The sequence below is a fragment of the Pseudophryne corroboree genome, chromosome 2 (assembly GCF_028390025.1).
Source record: "Pseudophryne corroboree isolate aPseCor3 chromosome 2, aPseCor3.hap2, whole genome shotgun sequence".
Classification (NCBI taxonomy): Eukaryota; Metazoa; Chordata; class Amphibia; order Anura; family Myobatrachidae; genus Pseudophryne; species Pseudophryne corroboree.
The window spans coordinates 955,721,269-955,744,840 of record NC_086445.1 but is presented as its reverse complement, the minus strand read 5'-3'; the positions used below and the strand labels follow the sequence as shown (position 1 = coordinate 955,744,840).

Sequence of the window (23,572 nt, the reverse complement as noted above, 5' to 3'; positions counted from 1 at the left end):
TCCTCCGCCCTCCCTGCTGTCTACGCCCATCCCCCCCGCCCTCCCTGCTGTCTACGCCCACCCCCCCCCCCGCCCTCCCTGCTGTCTACGCCCACCCCCCCCCGCCCTCCCAGCTGTCTACGCCCACCCCCCCGCCCTCCCAGCTGTCTACGCCCATCCCCCCCCGCCCTCCCTGCTGTCTACGCCCATCCCCCCCGCCCTCCCTGCTGTCTACGCCCATCCCCCCCCGCCCTCCCTGCTGTCTACGCCCATCCCCCCCGCCCTCCCTACTGTCTACGCCCACCCCCCCCCGCCCTCCCTGCTGTCTATGCCCATCCCCCCCCGCCCTCCCTGCTGTCCACGCCCATCCCCCCCGCTCTCCCTGCTGTCTACGCCCATCCCCCCCGCCCTCCCTGCTGTGTACGCCCACCCCCCCGCCCTCCCTGCTGTGTACGCCCACCCCCCCCGCCCTCCCTGCTGTGTCCGCCCATCCCCCCCCACCCTCCCTGCTGTGTACGCCCATCCCCCCACCCTCCCTGCTGTGTACTCCCACCCCCCCCCGCCCTCCCTGCTGTGTACGCCCACCCCCCCGCCCACCCTGCTGTGTCCGCCCATCCCCCCCCGCCCTCCCTGCTGTGTCCGCCCATCCCCCCCCCCGCCCTCCCTGCTGTGTCCGCCCATCCCCCCCGCCCTCCCTGCTGTGTCCGCCCATCCCCCCCGCCCTCCCTGCTGTGTACGCCCACCCCCCCGCCCTCCCTGCTGTGTACGCCCGCCCTCCCTGCTGTGTCCGCCCACCCCCCCGCCCTCCCTGCTGTGTCCGCCCATCCCCCCCGCCCTCCCTGCTGTGTCCGGTGTCCGCCCATCCCCCCCCGCCCTCCCTGCTGTGTCCGCCCATCCCCCCCTTGCCCTCCCTGCTGTGTACGCCCATCCCCCCCGCCCTCCCTGCTGTGTACGTCCACCCCCCCCGCCCTCCCTGCTGTGTACGTCCACCCCCCCCCCGCCCTCCCTGCTGTGTCCGTCCATCCCCCCCCCGCCCTCCCTGCTGTGTCCGTCCATCCCCCCCGCCCTCCCTGCTGTGTCCGTCCATCCCCCCCCGCCCTCCCTGCTGTGTCCGTCCATCCCCCCCCGCCCTCCCTGCTGTGTCCGTCCACCCCCCCCCCCCCGCCCTCACTGCTGTGTCCGTCCACCCCCCCCGCCCTCCCTGCTGTGTCCGTCCATATCCCTGCTGTGTCTGTCCATCCCCCCCCCGCCCTCCCTGCTGTGTCCGTCCATCCCCGCCCTCCCTGCTGTGTCCGTCCACCCCCCCCCTCCCTGCTGTGTCCGTCCATCCCCCCCGCCCTCCCTGCTGTGTCCGTCCATCCCCCCCGCCCTCCCTGCTGTGTCCGTCCATATCCCTGCTGTGTCCGTCCACCCCCCCGCCCTCCCTGCTGTATCCGTCCATCCCCCCCGCCTTCCCTGCTGTGTCCGTCCATCCCCCCCGCCCTCCCTGCTGTGTCCGTCCATCCCCCCCCGCCCTCCCTGCTGTGTCCGTCCATCCCCCCCCGCCCTCCCTGCTGTGTCCGTCCATCCCCCCCCCGCCCTCCCTGCTGTTTCCGTCCACCCCCCCCCCCGCCCTCCCTGCTGTGTCCGTCCATCCCCCCCGCCCTCCCTGCTGTGTCCGTCCATCCCCCCCCGCCCTCCCTGCTGTGTCCGTCCATCCCCCCCCGCCCTCCCTGCTGTGTCCGTCCATCCCCCCCGCCCTCCCTGCTGTGTCCGTCCATCCCCCCCCGCTCTCCCTGCTGTGTCCGTCCATCCCCCCCCGCTCTCCCTGCTGTGTCCGTCCATCCTCCCCCGCCCTCCCTGCTGTGTCCGTCCATCCCCCCCGCCCTCCCTGCTGTGTCCGTCCATCCCCCCCGCCCTCCCTGCTGTGTCCGTCCATCCCCCCCGCCCTCCCTGCTGTGTCCGCCCATCCCCCCGCCCTCCCTGCTGTGTCCGTCCATCCCCCCCGCCCTCCCTGCTGTGTCCGTCCATATCCCTGCTGTGTCCGTCCACCCCCCCCGCCCTCCCTGCTGTATCCGTCCATCCCCCCCGCCTTCCCTGCTGTGTCCGTCCATCCCCCCCGCCCTCCCTGCTGTGTCCGTCCATCCCCCCCCGCCCTCCCTGCTGTGTCCGTCCATCCCCCCCCCGCCCTCCCTGCTGTGTCCGTCCATCCCCCCCCCGCCCTCCCTGCTGTTTCCGTCCACCCCCCCCCGCCCTCCCTGCTGTGTCCGTCCATCCCCCCCGCCCTCCCTGCTGTGTCCGTCCATCCCCCCCCGCCCTCCCTGCTGTGTCCGTCCATCCCCCCCCGCCCTCCCTGCTGTGTCCGTCCATCCCCCCCGCCCTCCCTGCTGTGTCCGTCCATCCCCCCCCGCCCTCCCTGCTGTGTCCGTCCATCCCCCCCGCCCTCCCTGCTGTGTCCGTCCATCCCCCCCCGCCCTCCCTGCTGTGTCCGTCCATCCCCCCCCCGCCCTCCCTGCTGTGTCCGTCCATCCCCCCCGCCCTCCCTGCTGTGTCCGTCCATCCTCCCCCGCCCTCCCTGCTGTGTCCGTCCATCCCCCCCGCCCTCCCTGCTGTGTCCGTCCATCCCCCCCCGCCCTCCCTGCTGTGTCCGTCCATCCCCCCCGCCCTCCCTGCTGTGTCCGCCCATCCCCCCCGCCCTCCCTGCTGTGTCCGTCCATCCCCCCCGCCCTCCCTGCTGTGTCCGTCCATCCCCCCCCTGCCCTCCCTGCTGTGTCCGTCCATCCCCCCCGCCCTCCCTGCTGTGTCCGTCCATCCCCCCCTGCCCTCCCATCCCCCCGCCCTCCCTGCTGTGTCCGTCCATCCCCCCCGCCCTCCCTGCTGTGTCCGTCCATCCCCCCCAGCCGCCCTCCCTGCTGTGTCCGTCCATCCCCCCCGCCGCCCTCCCTGCTGTGTCCGTCCATCCCCCCCGCCCTCCCTGCTGTGTCCGTCCATCCCTCCCCGCCGTCCCCAGACGCATCACCTGACACTCACACGGACCTGACACACACGCACACATTCACACGCAGCGCCTGACACACACAGACGCGCAGCGCCTGACACACACAGACGCGCAGCGCCTGACACACACAGACGCGCAGCGCCTGACACACACAGACGCGCAGCGCCTGACACACACAGACGCGCAGCGCCTGACACACACAGACGCGCAGCGCCTGACACACACAGACGCGCAGCGCCTGACACACACAGACGCAGCACCTGACACACACACACACGCAGCACCTGACACACACACGCAGCACCTGACACACACACGCAGCACCTGACACACACACGCAGCACCTGACACACACACTCACGCACCAGACACATGCACTCACACGCAGCACCTGACATACTCACACGCAGCACCTTACACACACACACATGCAGCACCTGACACACACACGCAGCACCTGACACACGCAGACATGCAGCACCTGACACACGCAGACACGCAGCACCTGACACACGCAGACACGCAGCACTTGACATGCAGCACCTGACACACACACACGCAGCACCTGACACACACACACACACACACACACACACAGCACCTGACATTCAGACATGCAGCGCCTGACACATACACACACGCAGACATGCAGCGCCTGACATGCAGCACCTGACAGACACACACACAGACATGCAGCACCTGACACACACACACACACACAAATATGCAGCACTTGACACACCCACACACATACAGACATGCAGCAACTGACACACACACACACAGGCAGCACCTGACACACACACACAGACGCAGCACATGACACTCACACGGACCTGACACACGCACACACTCACACGCAGCACCTGACACACACACACAGACGTGCAGCGCCTGACACACACAGACGCGCAGCGCCTGACACACACAGGCACGCAGCACCTGACACACACACACAGACGCGCAGCACCTGACACACACACACACACAGACGCGCAGCACCTGACACAGACGCGCAGCGCCTGACACACACACACAGACGCGCAGCGCCTGACACACACACACAGACGCGCAGCGCCTGACACACACAGACGCGCAGCGCCTGACAGACACAGACACGCAGCGCCTGACACACGCAGCGCCTGACAGACACGCGCACTCACACGCAGCACCTGACAGACACGCGCACACGCACTCACATGCAGCACCTGACAGACATGCGCACACGCACTCACACGCAGCGCCTGACAGACACGCGCACTCACACGCAGCGCCTGACACACACGCGCACTCACAGGCAGCGCCTGACACGCACACACACTCACACGCAGCGCCTAACACACTCACACGCAGCGCCTGACACGCACATACTAGTGATGAGTGGGTTCGGTTCGTCGGAATCCGGACCCCCCGAACTTCACCCCTTTTACACGAGGCAGGTTCGAACCTTCCCGCCTTGCTCGGCTAACCCAAGCGCGCCCGAACGTCATCATCCCGCAGTCGGATTCTCACGAGATTCGGATGTCTGCATTCGTGGAAAGGGGTCCAATGTGTAAACATGGGACCCCTTTCAGTCCGTCTGGTCCGGGTGTTCGGTTTGTTGTTTTGCCAAGTACGTGGATTTAATCTGGAACCTGGATCAGGTGAGTATAATTATCTTTTATTTTCAGGTACCCGTGGATTCTACTTGGAGAAGAGGACCGACTGCTTCGTGTCAACATAGGTAAGTATGTGTGTGTCGGCAGGTGTGAAATAAAGTTATACTTTCACGGTGTCTGTGTCCTGTTTTTATTTGGGTATTTTTTTTCCAGTAGAACTACAGGTACCAGCGGGCCCGTTTTTCTCCCGCATGCTGGTACTTGTGGTTCTCAAAGTACCAGCTTGCGGGGGAGGCTTGCTGGGACTTGTAGTACTACTGGAAAAAACAATATTCTTTCAATTTTCTCAAGGCTATCAGCCTCCCATCCGCAGCCCTTGGATGGGGGGGACAGCCTCGGGCTTCACCCTTGGCCCTTGGGTGGCTGGGGGGGGGGACCCCTTGATTGAAGGGGTCCCCACTCCCCCAGGGTACCCCGGCCAGGGGTGACTAGTTGGATATTTAATGCCACGGCCGCAGGGCACTGTATAAAAGTGACCCCCGGCTGTGGCATTATCTGTCCAGCTAGTGGAGCCCGATGCTGGTGTAAAAAATACGGGGGTCCCCTACTCTTTTTGTCCCCCGTATTTTTTGCACCAGCACCAGGCGCAGAGCCCGGTGCTGGTTTTAAAAATACGGGGGATCCCCTGTCCGTTTTTCCCCCGGATTTTTAGAACCAGGACCGGCTCGAAGAGCCCGAGGCTGGTTATGCTTTGGAGGGGGGACCCCACGCAATTTTTTTTTCCGGGTTTTTTACATTCCATTTAAAAAAATAATAATCTTTTAAAAAATATATAAATAATACTTGTGCCTCCAAAAAAGACAAACCAAGTACCTAATCCCTTCTAATATAGATATGCTATTACCAAAAAAACAACAACTTTTATTTATTAGATTCCGCCTGCAAAGTGTGACGGATTGAAAATGACGAATTTACTGTTTAAAAGCACTGTTGTTGAATTTACAAACTTCAATTGAATATACTTTTGTCGAATTGCTGCATTTGTACCATTGCAGAAAAGTCGAATTTGTCAAATGACGAATTTTAAAAAGTCGAATTTTGAAAGCCTGTAAGAATAGGCCCCGCCCCCTTCTTCACATCAGCCGTCCCCTTCTACCCCTGTACCTTGCTCTCTCCTGTCTGTGTTCTCTCCCGTCTGTAGGACTAGGCCCCGCCCCCTTCTTACCCTCCAGTGACTGCTCTCTCCTGACAAGTGGACCAGGCCTGCCCCCTACACGCTGCTGGTGTCTTCATTGTTACTTGGTCTGGAGCTCCGTTGGGGAGAGAACTCACGTGAGCTCATTAAGAATGAGGAACTGGGATGTGCACCTGGCACACACGCACACACGCAGCACCTGACACACACACACGCACACACGCAGCACCTGACACACACGCAGCACCTGACACACACGCAGACACGCAGCACCTGACACACACACACACACACACACGCAGCACCTGACACACACACACAGCACCTGACACACACACGCAGCACCTGACACACACACACACGCAGCACCTGACACACAGACACGCAGCACCTGACACACACACACGCAGACATGCAGCGCCTGACACACACATGCAGCACCTGACAGACACGCACACACAAAGACACGCAGCACCTGACACACACGCAGCATTTGACACACACACGCAGACACGCAGCACCTGACACACAGACATGCAGCGCCTGACACACGCAGACATGCAGCACCTGGCACACACATGCAGCACCTGAAAGACACACACACACACACACAGACATGCAGCACCTGACACACCCACACACACAGACATGCAGCACCTGACACACCCACACACATACAGACATGCAGCACCTGACACACACACAGGCAGCACCTGACACATATATACATGTGGCATTTAACGCACGCACGCACAGCACCTGACACACAATCATATACACACGCAGCACCTGCTACTCACACATATATACACATGCAGCACCTGCCACTCCCACATACATGAACAGCACCTAACACACACATATATACATGCAGCACCTGACACACACATACACGCGCAGCACCTGACATTCGCACACATGCAGATGCGACACCTGACACAAACACATACACTCTCAACACCTGACACCCACGTGGCAGCTGACGCATACAAATGAAGCCCCTGAGATACACACATATACACGTGCAGCAACTGAGACACAACACACACACATGTATGTACACGCGCGGCTCCAGGCACACACATACGTACGTACACGCGCGGCACCTGACACACACACACACACACACGTACATACACGTGTGGCACCTGACACACACACACGTATGCACACGCGTGGCTCCTGACACACATACACACATGTACGTACACGCGCGGCTCCTGACACACACACATACACATATATGTACGTACACGCGCGGTCCTGACACCCACACACATGGACATGCGCGGCTCCTGGCACACACACACGTACGGCACCTGACACATACACGCGTGTACGTACACACATGCACAGCACCTGACATACACATGTAGGTACGCGCCACCTGACACACACACACACGTACACGCACGACACCTGACACACGTACGTACACGCACGGCACCTGACACACACGTACGTGCACGCACGGCACCTGACGCACACGTACATACTAGTGATGAGTGGGTTCGGTTCGTCGGAATCCGAACCCCCCCGAACTTCACCCATTTTACACGGGTCTGAGGCAGGTTCGAACCTTCCCGCCTCGCTCGGCTAACCCGAGCGCGCCCCGAACGTTGTCATCCCCGCTGTCGGATTCTCGCGAGATTCGGATGTCCTGCATTCGTGGACATGGGACCCCTTTCAGTCCGTCTGGTCCGTGTGTTCGGTTTGTTGTTTTGCCAAGTACGTGGATTTAATCTGGAACCTGGATCAGGTGAGTATAATTTATCTTTTATTTTCAGTTACCCGTGGATTCTACTTGGAGAAGAGGACCGACTGCTTCGTGTCAACATAGGTAAGTATGTGTGTGTCGGCAGGTGTGAAATAAAGTTATACTTTCACGGTGTCTGTGTCCTGTTTTTATTTGGGTATTTTTTTCCCAGTAGAACTACAGGTACCAGCGGGCCCGTTTTTCTCCAGCATGCTGGTACTTGTGGTTCTCAAAGTACCCGCTTGCGGGGGAGGCTTGCTGGGACTTGTAGTACTACTGGAAAAAAACAATATTCTTTCAATTTTTCTCAAGGCTATCAGCCTCCCATCCGCAGCCCTTTTATGGGGGGGACAGCCTCGGGCTTCACCCCTGGCCCTTGGGTGGCTGGGGACCCCTTGATTGAAGGGGTCCCCACTCCCCCAGGGTACCCGGGCCAGGGGTGACTAGTTGGATATTTAATGCCACGGCCAGCAGGGCACTGTATAAAAGTGACCCCCGGCTGTGGCATTATCTGTCCAGCTAGTGGAGCCCGATGCTGGTGTAAAAAATAAGGAGGACCCCTACTCTTTTTGTCCCCCGTATTTTTTGCACCAGGCGCAGAGCCTGGTGCTGGTTTTAAAAATACGTGGGATCCCCTGTCCGTTTTTCCCCCGGATTTTTAGAACCAGGACCGGCTCGAAGAGCCCGAGGCTGGTTATGCTTTAAGGGGGGACTCCACGCAATTTTTTTTACGGGTTTTTCACATTCCATTTAAAAAATAATAATAATCTTTTAAAAAATATATAAATAATACTTGTGCCTCCAAAAAAGACAAACTAAGTACCTAATCCCTTCTAATATAAATAGATATGATATTACCAAAAAAGAAAACTGCAAAAAAAACATGTTTTTACATTTTTTTTATTAGATTCCGCCAGCAAGTGTGGCGGATTGAAAATGACGAATTTACTGTTTAAAAGCACTGTTGTCGAATTTACAAACTTCAATTGAATATACTTTTGTCGAATTGCCGCATTTGTACCATTGCAGAAAAGTCGAATTTGTCAAATGTCGAATTTTTTAAAAAAATCGAATTTTGAAAGCCTGTAAGAATAGGCCCCGCCCCCTTCTTCACATCAGCCGTCCCCTTGTACCCCTGTACCTTGCTCTCTCCTGTCTGTGCTCTCTCCCGTCTGTAGGACTAGGCCCCGCCCCCTTCTTACCCTCCAGTGACTGCTCTCTCCTGACAAGTGGACCAGGCATGCCCCTACACGCTGCTGGTGTCTTCATTGTTACTTGGTCTGGAGCTCCGTTGGGAAGAGAACTCACGTGAGCTCATTAAGAATGAGGAACTGGGATGCTTTAATTTTATTGTGAGTAGTGTAGTGTGGTGATGTAGTATGTTGTATGGGGGGTATAGTGTAATTATGAAGTGCAGCATATGGGAGGGCTATAGCATAGTGATGTAGTGTGGCATATGGGGGGTGGTAGCGCATAGGCGTGCGTACAGGGGGTGCCTGGTGCGCACAGGCACTCCCTAATGTCCAGCATCGCTGCACGCCACGCTTGCTGTAGCACAGTGATCACTGAGTGTGTGATCGGTGGAGCCTAGCCTGCAGCTCATTTCCGTACCTCCCACCACCGATGCGCCCGCCCCCCCTCTGCCTGCTGCTAATACTATGCTGAGTGCATTAGTTGGCGGCCTCACTGGGGGGACTGGCGTCACCTTGCAATGTGACTTGGTGATGTCCGCCCATGCTCTACTCCCGCCCACCTGTGCTTTCCTCCCGCTGCGGTCTCTCAGTCCTAGTGTGCCGCGGCCGCCACACCACTTGGGGACTGGGAGCCGCCGGCAGACACATTCTGCTGAGACTTACTTGTCAGTGCGGGTACCGGACGGCAGGCGGCGGGTGGGAGGGCAGACGGGGAGCAGGTGTCACAAGGAGTGTGTGGGTAACTAATTCACAATACTTCCGCTCAACGTGGCACTGCTGGTCCTTCAACTCCCATGTCTCTTCACCAGTGGCGGGCGGCCCGGAAATTAAGTGATGTGTTGTGCAGCAGTCAGTGTGAAGTGACTGTGAGTAACACTGGTGGTGCTGATGATGCTGCTGCAGAATCGGGAAGCAATTAATTCATAAATATAATGTACTCTATCAATGTATTATACATACATAAACATGGACATACGTGTATTTGTGTATACATGTATATACATGAGTGTGTGTGTGTGTGTGTGTGTGTGTGTGTGTGTATATATATATATATATATATGACTTGGGGTTTGTTTTATTAGATAGAGCATGTCCCAGTGAAGTGCCTTTTGGGGTTGTGGTTTTTCAGAAAGTTACAGGTTTTTTTTAATTAAGAGAAATATGCCCCATTAGAGATCGGGCATTTCAATTTGTTGCGCCTGCACAGTGGCCGCCAGCAGGGGGTGTATTAGAGTGCCTTCACTTGAGAGCCGCAATATGGCCGCCTTCTCCCCGGTTATTCTGTAAATAGGAAAATAACCTCACAGGTTCACATAGGGCAGAGTTGCCACCACTAGTGCAGGGCTGTAACGTACAGTACTAAGGAAAAGCCATATACTAAAGCGGCACGGTGACCTCACCCCTCTCAGAGACACCAGGGCGCAGCACACTGTACGGGGTACACTTGGTACACACACCTGTTAGCTCAGGGCAGCACTATAGGACCCTCCTGTAATGCTGTGCTGGAGGCGTGTAGTGATCAGGGCACTGGGAGACTGGCTGGCTGGTCTCCGTCTCTGCTGCCTATAGAACTTCCACCTCTGTTATATATCAGGGCTGCTCTCCTGTGTGTTCTCTTCCTCTCCTACTTCACACTGGAACTAGCCGCCCAGAGAACGAGAGGGCAGCGGCTGACATCAGAGAGGGTGCAGCAATCTGTGTGGGCAGAGCCCCTCACAGCAAGGTGTCCTTTTGCTGTGCCCCATGTAATCACTGTGATCCATACAGACTCTCACCCTGGTAAGCTCTCTATTTATTATTTATTTTTGTACACTGCAGCATGCTCGAGGGAAGGGAGCAGGCACCCCCCCACCCCACCGCCACTACTCCTCCGCCAGCATCACTGCCGAGCCGGTCAGTGTTCCGGTGGCAATGAGCAGTAGGCAGCCACCAGCAACAACAGCCAGGAAGCTGTTACTCCCGGCAGCAGTAGCGTCAAGCTGCAATTCAGCCAGTGGCACGATGATCCGGGAGACAGTGGCAGCACAGGGAAGCAGTACCCCCTCCAATCGCAGCACCAACCTGGAGACTGAGGCAGCAACCCACCCCCAGCAGCAGCACCACCCTGATGATAGGTAAGATGCATTTTGGTGTCACAAGAAGGTGGCCGGAGTAGTGGCTGGCTGTGGTCACACCCCGGGCAAAAGTGATAGTGATTTCAGTGTTCCCTTGCGCGGGGATTGGATGTGTAGATGTATGAAGGCTATGTTTGTATAGATGTGAGCGGCAGTGTGCGGATGTATGAGAGCGGCAATGTACAGCTGTATGAGTGCGATGGTGTGCGGCTGTAAGAGTGCGATGGTGTGCGGCTGTAAGAGTGCGATGGTGTGCGGCTGTAAGAGTGCAATGGTGTGCGGCTGTAAGAGTGCAATGGTGTGCGGCTGTAAGAGTGCGGCAGTGTGCGGCTGTAAGAGTGCGGCAGTGTGCGGATGTATGAGAGCGGGGTTGTACGGATGTATGAGAGCGGCAGTGTATGGATGTATGAGAGCAGCAGTGTACAGTTGTGTGAGAGCGGCAGTGTATGGATGGCAGCATCATGGGGAGGGATGTCAGAATGCTGTTATAGGGTTCCTAATACAAAATGGAATCCGTATAGTGGGCGGGGCTGCACCATGGCACCACGTTGGGCTTGATGGGCAGGTAGTGCGGCAAGCACACCCAAATTGGCGTCTGACGTCGCCCGCAGTCCACACTGTTGTGAGGAGTCAGAGTTAATTTTGACTGTGTAGTGTACTCACAGAGGACCTACCGCCCGTCCCCTCCTCGCATCTGAGCAGCAGGTCAGTCTCTTATTTTCTTTTTAATCAGGAGAGGCCGAGTGAACTCTGAGCAGGGGGGCAGAGCTACATGGGACCCAGAGGGGCTGCTGTGCTGTCAGAGAGGAAGAGAGAGATGAAGCTACTGCAGATCCCCAGCTGATTGTGAGGTGCCGGGTTGAAGGGTGATGTGATCACCCTTCTCCCTCGCTGCAGCTGGGGACCGCATCTAGGCTTCCTCCATCGAGTGCATGCGGCGCAGCAGTGGGCGGCGTGTAATGAGTTTGTCTGACTCATTATACTGCTGCCTGTTGTGGACACCTCCGTCCGTACGGACTGGTGTACATGCCCAGCACAGAGGTGACAGTGTTGGTAGAAGTGCTGCCCAGCTCTGACCCTGCAGGCCTCCCTGATCTGGCTGCGGCCGCTGCTGCTGTGGCCTGAAACCCCTGCCGGTCCCCTCCATAGACTTCCGCCTGGCCAGCGCTGAGGTACTAGGGGTAGCCCAGCTGCGGGAAGGGTATGTCTCTGGCTTTCTCTCCGGCAGGGGAAGGTGACAGCGGCGGAGGAAGTGCTGCCCACCTCAGACACTACAGGCCTCCCCGATCCAGCTGCGGCCACAGCTGATGCTGCCAGAACCCCCTGCTGGTCTCCTTTGTTGACTGCCGCATGGCCAGTGCTGAAGTACTGGGGGTAAGCCAGCTACGGGAAGAGTGTCTCTGCCTCTGGCTCTCTCTCTCTGGCAGGGGAAGGAAGGGCTGATTCTCTGGCACAACAGGGAGGGCTGGGCTGCAGGAACACAGCACTGGAAGAAACAGGAGGCCGAACTCATGACCAAAAAGTGAGCAGTGCAGTGATCAGCCCCCTAGTCTTTCCCTCTCTCTGGGTGCAGAGCTGTATTCTACAGAGAGAGCTGGGATGGGAAGAAGGGGAACGGCACTTGACATACACATACACGCGCAACCTGACACACACATACACGTGCGGCACCTGACACACACACACGTAGCATCAGACACAATAAAATAAACATGCAGCACCTGACCCACACATACACGCGCAACACCTGACACACACACATATACACGTGCGGCACCTGACACACACACGTAGCATCAGACACAATTAAATAAACATGCAGCACCTGACACATGCATATACACGCAGCACCTGACACATACATATACACGCACACCATCAGACACACACATACACATGCAGCACCTTACTCACACACACATAGACACGTGTAGTACCTGACGCACACACATGTACACGCGCAGCACCTGACGCACACTCATGTACACACGCAGCACCTAATGCACACTCGTGTACACACGCAGCACCCGACGCACACTCATGTACACGCGCAGCACCTAATGCACACTCATGTACACGCGCAGCACCTGATGCACACATGTACACGCGCAGCACCTGACACAGACATACGTATTCATGCACAGCACCAGACCTACCCTTGTACACACGCGGAGCACCTGATACTCACACACATATACACCCGCAACACCTGACACACATACACGTGCGGCAGCTGACGCATACACACGCACCATCAGACACACTCGTATATACACGCAGCACCTGACACACATACACACACACACAGGAGCTGATACACAGGCAGCACCTGACACACACACACATATACACGCGCAGCACCTGACACCACGCACTCACACGTACAAGCAATGCATTTCACGCCTACCTCCAGCCTCAGTCACAGGCTGCTGCCGCCTACCCCCCTCCCTGCATCAGCTGCAAAGGCAGCAAAATATTTTGACCAAAGTCTAAAGGCCCATACACATTAAACGATGTCGCTCTGTGAGCGACATCATCTAATGTTTCCCCCTGCCGGCCGGCGGCCAACTGTACACGCTGAGCGATATGACCGCTCATATCGCTCAGTGACGTCACGCCCCCGCCAGCCCTGCATGAAGGTCGTGGACGACAGTCCACATCCTTCATGCATGACCTACCGACAGCGACGATTGTTGCCGACCCGCGGGGCCGCGCATCGTTCGTCGCTGGCGGCATACACACTTAACGATAAAACGAGCGACATCGCTCAAAGAGGGGGAAAATGAGCGACGTTGCTCATTAAATTGTTAAGTGTGTATGGACCTTAAACAATTCGGTTTGGTTAATAAAATAATTTTGCACAGAACAGTGATGTTATACGAACATTTTCATTAAACATTTAAAAAATCAAATGTTTATTCTTACAGTGAAATTTTACATTTCTGAATAAAAAGAATAAATTTAAAAAAAGCGATGAAATTCCATAGACAAAAAACCTTACGGTTTCACATGTCCCATTAAGGCTTCTTAGACATGATCGAAATTTCAGAAACCTGTTGTAACTCTTCCACTCAAACTCCAAAAAGCAATGAAATTCCGATCATTAAGGCTGACGCCTTAATGGACGTGTTCCTTGCGCAATACAGATATGGTATGCCATCACAGCCTGTGGGTAAGTGCAGATTCAGCACTCTCACAGAGTGAGATTGCTGTCACTCACACAATGGTGGAGCTGCTAATTCACAGATTTGTGTGCTCATTGGAATACACACATGCAGTCTATGCAACTGAAGGTCTGAGCGGAAGACAAAGCTGCTCAGATGAGGTAAGAGTGTTGTTGATTGGAGGGAGGAGAGCGGTGTGGATGGGGGAACAGAAGTGTGTGGATAGAGTTGAACACTAAGCAGCACTGATGGGGGGGACAAAGAAACACGGGGTAATTCAGACCGCAGCAGCAGCAATCGCAGTCTGAATTAGTTTGTGAGGTGCGCACGTGCAATGGCCGCACTGTGCGTGCGTACCCCAGGAGCCCAGTGAGATGCTATCAGCATCTCACTGGCTGCGATCACCCTGCCTGATTGATAGGCAGAGGTGGTTGCGGGGAAGGAGGGGGGCGTGCAAACAGCGTTAGCATGCCATTGGCAGGGCATGGTCTGCACAACGGAGGCGTTTCCAGACCACTGGGGGGTGGGCTGTAGCGGTTATCCCCCTGCCAAGAGCACATGATCCACGAAATTTACCTTCAGGATGTCAGCTACATGAATGGGGTAAGAGTGGTGTGGATAGGGGGTAGATTAAGCAGCAAGTATGGGAAGGGAGACAGAGCGGTGCAGATGGGTTGAAAACACTGGCATGGATGGGTAGAAAACTGGTGCAGATGGGAGAGAAAATAGTGTGCCATGTACTGAAGGAGGCAGAGTGACGTTGAAGAAGGAAACACTGAGCAGCACAGAGAAGGAAACGGTGGTACAGACAAGGCACAGGTGGGGAAAGACAGATGGTGCAGATAAGTTAGTACAGACTAGCACAGATGGGAGAACACAGCAGTAGGGATTGGGGAAGACAGGGCAGCATGGGGGTGTATAGGGGAAGTAAGTGTAGATGCATAGACCGTAGATAGGGTATTATAGTTTTAGCAATTAACCAAGATGTTTGAGGGAGCTAAATGTGTATACTATGTGAGATGGATGTATGGAGTCAGAAGGATGTTGTAACAAGGTGGGATGGTTGTGGTGACCGAATGGGATGGTTGTGGGCACTGTGTGGGATGGGAGCACCACAAAACTGCTCAGACCTTCAGTTGCATAGACTGCATGTGTGTATTCCAATGAGCACACAAATCTGTGAATTAGCAGCTCCACCATTGTGTGAGTGACAGCAATCTCACTCTGTGAGAGTGCTGAATCTGCACTTACCCACAGGCTGTGATGGCATACCATATCTGTATTGCGCAAGGAACACGTCCATTAAGGCGTCAGCCTTAATGATCGGAATTTCATTGCTTTTTGGAGTTTGAGTGGAAGAGTTACAACAGGTTTCTGAAATTTCGATCATGTCTAAGAAGCCTTAATGGGACATGTGAAACCGTAAGGTTTTTTGTCTATGGAATATATATATATATTTATGGTATTAGATAACTTTTAAAACAAGGGAATAAATATTAGTGCAGTATAAACAGCATAGGGAATAGAACAACATGCAACACATAACCTATATTTTACATAACTGAAACTACAAGATAGGTCAATGTAAAAAATAAGGAATATTTTATTTTATATGCAATTAGCAAATTATGTGAACATTTAAAAACAATAGCAGCAGCATATTAAAATATCAGTTGCCTTCGTCACACAGGGGGCAGATGTATTAAACCTGGAGAAGTGATAAAGCAGTGATAAGTGGAAGGTGATAATGCACCAGCACCTGTCATTTTTCAAATCCGTAATGATTGTCTGGTGCGTTATCACCTTGCACTTATCACTGCTCTATCACTTCATTATCCCTTCTCCAGGCTTAATACATCTGCCCCAGACTCCCTTAAATACTTACAACTTAAAACGTCTATAATAAACAAAGAAACAGACAACAGGAGTTGGCTTTAAAAAATTATGGTCAAACTTATTTGGCAATCAAATTGAAATTGGTTTATCCTTGTTCAACATGAAATTTAATGATTATGTTTAGCATGGTGTTGGACCAAGAACGGATGGCAAAACATGACAACAAACGATTCATACAATCAAACGTTGGTATTCAACTCTGCATAAAATCAATAACCCACCTGTACAGGCTTGTGTCCTAACCCTAGAGGGAAATCTGTATTGGCCATCACATAACACAAGGAAGAATAAACATTAGCTAATAAACATTAACAATTTGAACTATTCATATGTTTTACCACCACTACCACTACCATGTATTGACAACATAAAGAAATAAAAAATAAGGAGGTGGGTGGGACTTCCTGAAAATGGGGACAGCTGCCGGCCAACGGTTGCCTATAAACATACCTTAACAACCACCCCAAACTCCTACTGGCTAATATCTATCTATCTATCTATCTATCTATCTATCTATCTATCTATCTATCTATCTATCTATCTATCTATCTATCTATCTATTGATCTCTACTGCAAGAACTATAGTTTTTTTTTTAAGCAAAAACACTGTATATAATTGTGCAAGACATAGGCATAAATCAAGCATGTGAAACATTACACATGATAAGCAATATACAACAAACAGATCCAGGATACTTCCATGAGCATCTATTACAATATATAGACATTCGAGTTTCATACCACTGGCTCAGACGCATGCTATTATAAATCTGGGATTGCGTTGATATTGTCAAAGTTGCAATAAAACTTTACAATGTGTCAAAAAAGGAAGAGAGCTTCTTCCCCTTATCAAACTTGGGGGTCTATTTACTAAGCCTTAGATGGAGATTAAGTACACGGAGATAAAGTACCAGCCAATCAGCTCCTAACTGTCATTTTTCAAACACAGCCTGTGACATGGTAGTTAGGAGTTAATTTGCTGGTACTTTATCTCCATCCACTTTATCTCCATTCAAGGCTTAGTAAATAGACGCCATAGTCTCGTCCAAGTCCATTTGAAAAATAAAAGTAAGTTTCTCCCAATATAATTGAAAATGAATAGGGGTTGGGTGTATCCAATCGTGTAGAATGATCTTTTTTTCCACAGCACTTATAGCAAGCAATAATTTCCTACTGCCTGGAGTAAGTCTCTGCCCCCTAAGAAAAATACCCAGAACGACTCACTAAGGAGTACAAGGTTCAGAGTTGACTAAGTTGGTCTTGGCTTATTGCGTTACCTGCCTCCAGAAGCCCTGGACAACTGGACACTCCCAAAGACAGTGAAAAAGGACAGCATCCTGCCTGGCACATTTAGGGCAAGTATGAGAATTGGATAAACCCATTTTATACCATCTGTGGGGGAACAAATAGGTTCTATGATACATATTCAAGAAGCGCTCGATATATGTACTGGTAGTCAGCAGTATGCGTTATCTCAGCAACCTTTGTTCTAAATCATCGGTGCATCTCCTGACTGACCAAGTCATGATCTAGGTTCTCACTTAGGAATCTTTAATAGACAGAAATATCCTTATGTGAGGGTAATGACCTACAAAGGCATAGGTCTAATGAACTATCCCAGTCAGAGCAAGAACCACAATTTAATGCAGCAATCAAAAACTTTTTTTTTTTTTTGGGGGGGGGAGGGTCGGGGGGGGGGGGGTGCTATCTTGAAATCACCTAAGGGTTTAATTAAGCTCAACCAGATACCTGGCTTACTGTTGAATTCTTATTTTTTTAGACAGTTTGTAATGCTACCTGTTTTACAATGTCATGACTGTAATATGCTGAAGGATGACACCCCTATCCTATTACCTACCACATCTGTCTCAAGCTCCAACCTTAACCCTTTTTACCTCCTCTATTCCCCTTTGGTTTCGATTGATTTAACATGTTAAGGTTGCCTCACCTGATGAAAAAGCATTCAGCCTTGAAACATTGTGAGATGATGTAGCCCATTTTTGAGCACTGTTTTCACTGCGTTGCCATGTTGCTCTAATACAAATTTTTCCAACACACATCCGTGGAGTGCCGCCTCTACTTTTTTCCTGAAATCACCTAACCACAGGTGGGGAAGAATTACCGATTAGATAGATAGATAGATAGATAGATAGATAGATAGATAGATAGATAGATAGATAGATATACAAGACTATTTGTTTATTGTAATGTATGTTTTACATGTCCATTTTTCAATTTATTTGTATCTTTTTCTTCTTCTACACTCTGATGCGTAATAAAAAAAGTATTATAAATGAAGATTATAATAATTGTACATTTAAAGAATTACATTATATTTAATACATATTACCATATTGTATACTTAACAACCTTAAGAGATACATTTTCAGTTGTATGTCTAACTACTGTATGTGCACTTGTCTATAATTTATGAAGTTATATAGATAATCTTATAAGTAAACTAGCTGTTGCCGCATCTTTAATCACATTGAAGTCCCTTCTGCTGATTTTTTATTTATTTGACCAACAGCATTAAATAGATTGCTGCCAGCTGCGCCTTGCCCCCCCCCCATTTACCCTGAGGTTACGCCTTAGGCTGGGGCCACACATAGCGGCCAAGTGGGTCCCGTTCAGCGGGACCCACTTGGCCGCAAGGAGACTGCACATGGGCACCTATGCAGGTACCCACACATGTGCGGCAGTCCCGCTGCCATCGGATCCAACCGCAGCATGCTGCGGTTGGGGCGGATGGCAGGACGACGGAATTTCAGTGTGAACACATACATTTCAACGACTGTGTTTACACATGCGTACTATAAAATCCCATGTGTCACTGGTGGTATCCTGTTCTGCGGCATCCCGCAGAACAGGATCCGTGTGCTCATTTGTCCGCTATGTGTGGCCCCAGCCTTAATGAGCACAATTTTTTCTTTACTACTTACCCCCCTTAAATAAAGGCACAAAGATATATAGTTTATCCAATTCCATGATAAATATCATATAGAATAGTGAAGGTATATCAAAATAATTTCAAGAGTCTTTACGTGAACCCAGAACAAACAAACAAACAAACAAACAAACAAACACAAATAAAAACAAACAGACAGAAATTTAAAAAATTTGTATCTTGACCCAGATATCCTATATACAATACGTCTTAGATTAAATTGCCTAAAAATGTGATAATTACAGGCAAAGTCACAACTTTATTTCTAGGTATTGATGAAAGTACTGCTAGAATATATTATTATACATTATGCATAGCTGAAGATATAGTCACTATGGAAAATGTATTTTTAATTTTATTAATAACCGGTTTCAGATTTGTTATTTTAATCACTTCAGTTCTCTAAAATAAATGGACACTTGAATGAATGATTAAGTGGTTTAAGTGGTTTATGTTATTATCTGTAAAGCACAATTCATAATTATAATTGCTATGCATTTTTCACTTACTGTATTTTGAAAAGACTACTGAAGAGAAAGGAACCGGTCGCTGTATTGGGTGTAGTAATCTTCTAATTACTAAGCCTTGGATGGAGATAAATCCGATGCAGATAAAGTCCCAGACAATTTACTCCTAACTGCCATGTCACAGGCTGTGTTTGAAAAATGACAGTTAGGAGCTGATTGGCTGGGACTTTATTTCCATCGGATTTATCTCTATCCAAGGCTTAGTAAATAGACCCCTAAATTCCTTCCTGTTATAAAATTTATATGTAGGGAAATGGATTCACTGTTTGCTAACTAATTCTACAGGGCAGTCTATTTTTACTAGAGATGAGCGGATTCGGTTTTACTCGGATTTACCCAAATCTCCTTATTGGCTATCGGACATCACATGTTTTGGTTAGCCGATAAGAAAAATCCAGAAAAGAAGAAATGGCGATAATTCTGGCGTAAAGAACCAAGCAAATCCGAACCCGCTCATCTCTAACTTTTACCGATTTACTATTATTTCCATGGGATCTTGAGAGTAATTGCACACACAAAGGGGGTAATTCAGATCTAATCGTAGCAGCAAATTTGTTAATAGTTGGGCAAAACCATGTGCACTGCAGGAGGGGCAGATATAACATTTGCAGGGAGAGTTAGATTTGGGTGGGTTATATTTAGTGATGTGCACCGGAAATTTTTCGGGTTTTGTGTTTTGGTTTTGGGTTCGGTTCCGCGGCCATGTTTTGGATTCGGACGCGTTTTGGCAAAACCTTACCGAAATTTTTTTGTCGGATTCGGGTGTGTTTTGGATTCGGGTGTTTTTTTTCAAAAAACCCTCAAAAACAGCTTAAATCATAGAATTTGGGGGTCATTTTGATCCCATAGTATTATTAACCTCAATAACCATAATTTCCACTCATTTTCAGTCTATTCTGAACACCTCACAATATTATTTTTAGTCCTAAAATTTGCACCGAGGTCACTGGATGGCTAAGCTAAGCGACCCAAGTGGTCGACACAAACACCTGGCCCATCTAGGAATGGCACTGCAGTGTCAGGCAGGATGGCACTTCAAAAAAATTGTCCCCAAACAGCACATGATGCAAAGAAAAAAAAAGAGGCGCACCAAGGTCACTGTGTGACTAAGCTAAGCGACCCAAGTGGCCGACACAAACACCTGGCCCATCTAGGAGTGGCACTGCAGTGTCAGACAGGATGGCACTTCAAAAAAATAGTCCCCAAACAGCACATGATGCAAAGAAAAAAAGAGGCGCAATGAGGTAGCTGTGTGACTAAGCTAAGCGACCCAAGTGGCCGACACAAACACCTGGCCCATCTAGGAGTGGCACTGCAGTGTCAGACAGGATGGCACTTCAAAAAAATAGTCCCCAAACAGCACATGATGCAAAGAAAAAAAGAGGCGCACCAAGGTCGCTGTTTGACTAAGCTAAGCGACACAAGTGGCCGACACAAACACCTGGCCCATCTAGGAGTGGCACTGCAGTGTCAATCAAGACAGGATGGCCCTTCCAAAAAATACTCCCCAAACAGCACATGATGCAAAAAAAAGAAAGAGGCGCACCAAGGTCGCTGTGTGACTAAGCTAAGCGATACAAGTGGCCGACACAAACACCTGGCCCATCTGGGAGTGGCACTGCAGTGTCAATCAAGACAGGATGGCCCTTCAAAAAAATACTCCCCAAACAGCACATGATGCAAAGAAAAAAAGAGGTGCACCAAGGTCGCTGTGTGACTAAGCTAAGCAACACAAGTGGCCGACACAAACACCTGGCCCATCTGGGAGTGGCACTGCAGTGTCAGGCAGGATGGCCCTTCAAAAAAATTGTCCCCAAACAGCACATGATGCAAAGAAAAATGAAAGAAAAAAGAGGTGCAAGATGGAATTGTCCTTGGGCCCTCCCACCCACCCTTATGTTGTATAAACAGGACATGCACAATTGATTATAATTCATTTTGATGAACATCATCTTCTCCACATTTTCTGGAAGTAACCTCGTACGCCGATTGCTGACAAGGTGAGCGGCTGCACTAAACACTCTAACGGAGTACACACTGGAGGGAGGGCAACTTAGGTAGAATAAAGCCAGTTTCTGCAAGGGCCTCCAAATTGCCTCTTTTTCCTGCCAGTATACGTATGGACTGTCTGACGTGCCTACTTGGATGTGGTCACTCATATAATCCTCCACCATTCTTTCAATGGTGAGAGAATCATATGCAGTGACAGTAGACGACATGTCAGTAATCGTTGCCAGGTACTTCAGTCCGGACCAGATGTCAGCACTCGCTCCAGACTGCCCTGCATCACCGCCAGCGGGTGGGCTCGGAATTCTTAGCCTTTTCCTCGCACCCCCAGTTGCGTGAGAATGTGAAGGAGGAGATGGTGACGGGTCACGTTCCGCTTGACTTGACAATTTTCTCTCCAGCAGGTCTTTGAACCTCTGCAGACTTGTGTCTGCCGGAAAGAGAGATACAACGTAGGTTTTAAATCTAGGATCGAGCACGGTGGCCAAAATGTAGTGCTCTGATTTCAACAGATTGACCACACTTGAATCCTGGTTAAGCGAATTAAGGGCTCCATCCACAAGTCCCACATGCCTAGCGGAATCGCTCTGTTTTAGCTCCTCCTTCAATGTCTCCAGCTTCTTCTGCAAAAGCCTGATGAGGGGAATGACCTGGCTCAGGCTGGCAGTGTCTGAACTGACTTCACGTGTGGCAAGTTCAAAGGGTTGCAGAACCTTGCACAACGTTGATATCATTCTCCACTGCGCTTGAGTCAGGTGCATTCCAACTCCTTTGCCTATATCGTGGCCAGATGTATAGGCTTGAATGGCCTTTTGCTGCTCCTCCATTCTCTGAAGCATATAGAGGGTTGAATTCCACCTCGTTACCACCTCTTGCTTCAGATGATGGCAGGGCAGGTTCAGGAATGTTTGGTGGTGCTCCAGTCTTCTGTACGCGGTGCATGAATGCCGAAAGTTGCCCGCAATTCTTCGGGCCACCGACAGCATCTCTTGCACGCCCCTGTCATTTTTTAAATAATTCTGCACCAACAAATTCAAGGTATGTGCAAAACATGGGACGTGATGGAATTTGCCCAGATGTAATGCACGCACAATATTGCTGGCATTGTCCGATGTCACAAATCCCCAGGAGAGTCCAATTGGGGTAAGCCATTCTGCGATGATCTTCCTCAGTTGCCGTAAGAGGTTTTCAGCTGTGTGCCTATTCTGGAAAGCGGTGATACAAAGCGTAGCCTGCCTAGGAACGAGTTGGCGTTTGCGAGATGCTGCTACTGGTGCCGCTGCTGCTGTTCTTGCTGCGGGAGGCAATACATCTACCCAGTGGGCTGTCACAGTCATATAGTCCTGAGTCTGCCCTGCTCCACTTGTCCACATGTCCGTGGTTAAGTGGACATTGGGTACAACTGCATTTTTTAGGACACTGGTGAGTCTTTTTCTGAGGTCTGTGTACATTTTCGGTATCGCCTGCCTAGAGAAATGGAACCTAGATGGTATTTGGTACCGGGGACACAGTACCTCAGTCAAGTCTCTAGTTGGCTCTGAATTAACGATGGATACCGGAACCACGTTTCACACCGCCCAGGCTGCCAAGGCCTCAGTTATCCGCTTTGCAGCAGGATGACTGCTGTGATATTTCATCTTCCTCGCAAAGGACTGTTGGACAGTCAATTGCTTACTGGAAGTAGTACAAGTGGTCTTCCGACTTCCCCTCTGGGATGACGATCGACTATCAGCAGCAACAACAGCAGCGCCAGCAGCAGTAGGCGTTACACTCAAGGATGCATCGGAGGAATCCCAGGCAGGAGAGGACTCGTCAGACTTGCCAGTGACATGGCCTGCAGGACTTTTGGCTTTCCTGGGTAAGGAGGAAATTGACACTGAGGGAGTTGGTGGTGTGGTTTGCAGGAGCTTGGTTACAAGAGGAAGGGATTTAGTGGTCAGTGGACTGCTTCCGCTGTCACCCAAAGTTTTTGAACTTGTCACTGACTTATGATGAATGCGCTGCAGGTGACTTATAAGGGAGGATGTTCCGAGGTGGTTAACGTCCTTACCCCTACTTATTACAGCTTGACAAAGGCAACACATGGCTTGACACCTATTGTCCGCATTTGTGTTGAAATAATTCCACACCGAAGAGCTGATTTTTTTAGTATTTTGACCAGGCATGTCAATGGCCATATTCCTCCCACGGACAACAGGTGTCTCCCCGGGTGCCTAACT

General features: G+C 51.5%; 1 long non-coding RNA gene across 2 annotated transcripts in view; it reads right to left on the bottom strand.

Annotated features, from left to right (window-relative positions):
- Positions 1-23,572, bottom strand: part of LOC134987127 (uncharacterized) — a 154,503-nt gene that overhangs the window by 28,626 nt on the left and 102,305 nt on the right. For both annotated transcript variants that reach the window (XR_010192862.1, XR_010192856.1), the window contains exon 2: positions 17,821-17,969. This is a non-coding gene — a long non-coding RNA (uncharacterized LOC134987127). The remainder of the gene's footprint in view (positions 1-17,820; positions 17,970-23,572) is intronic.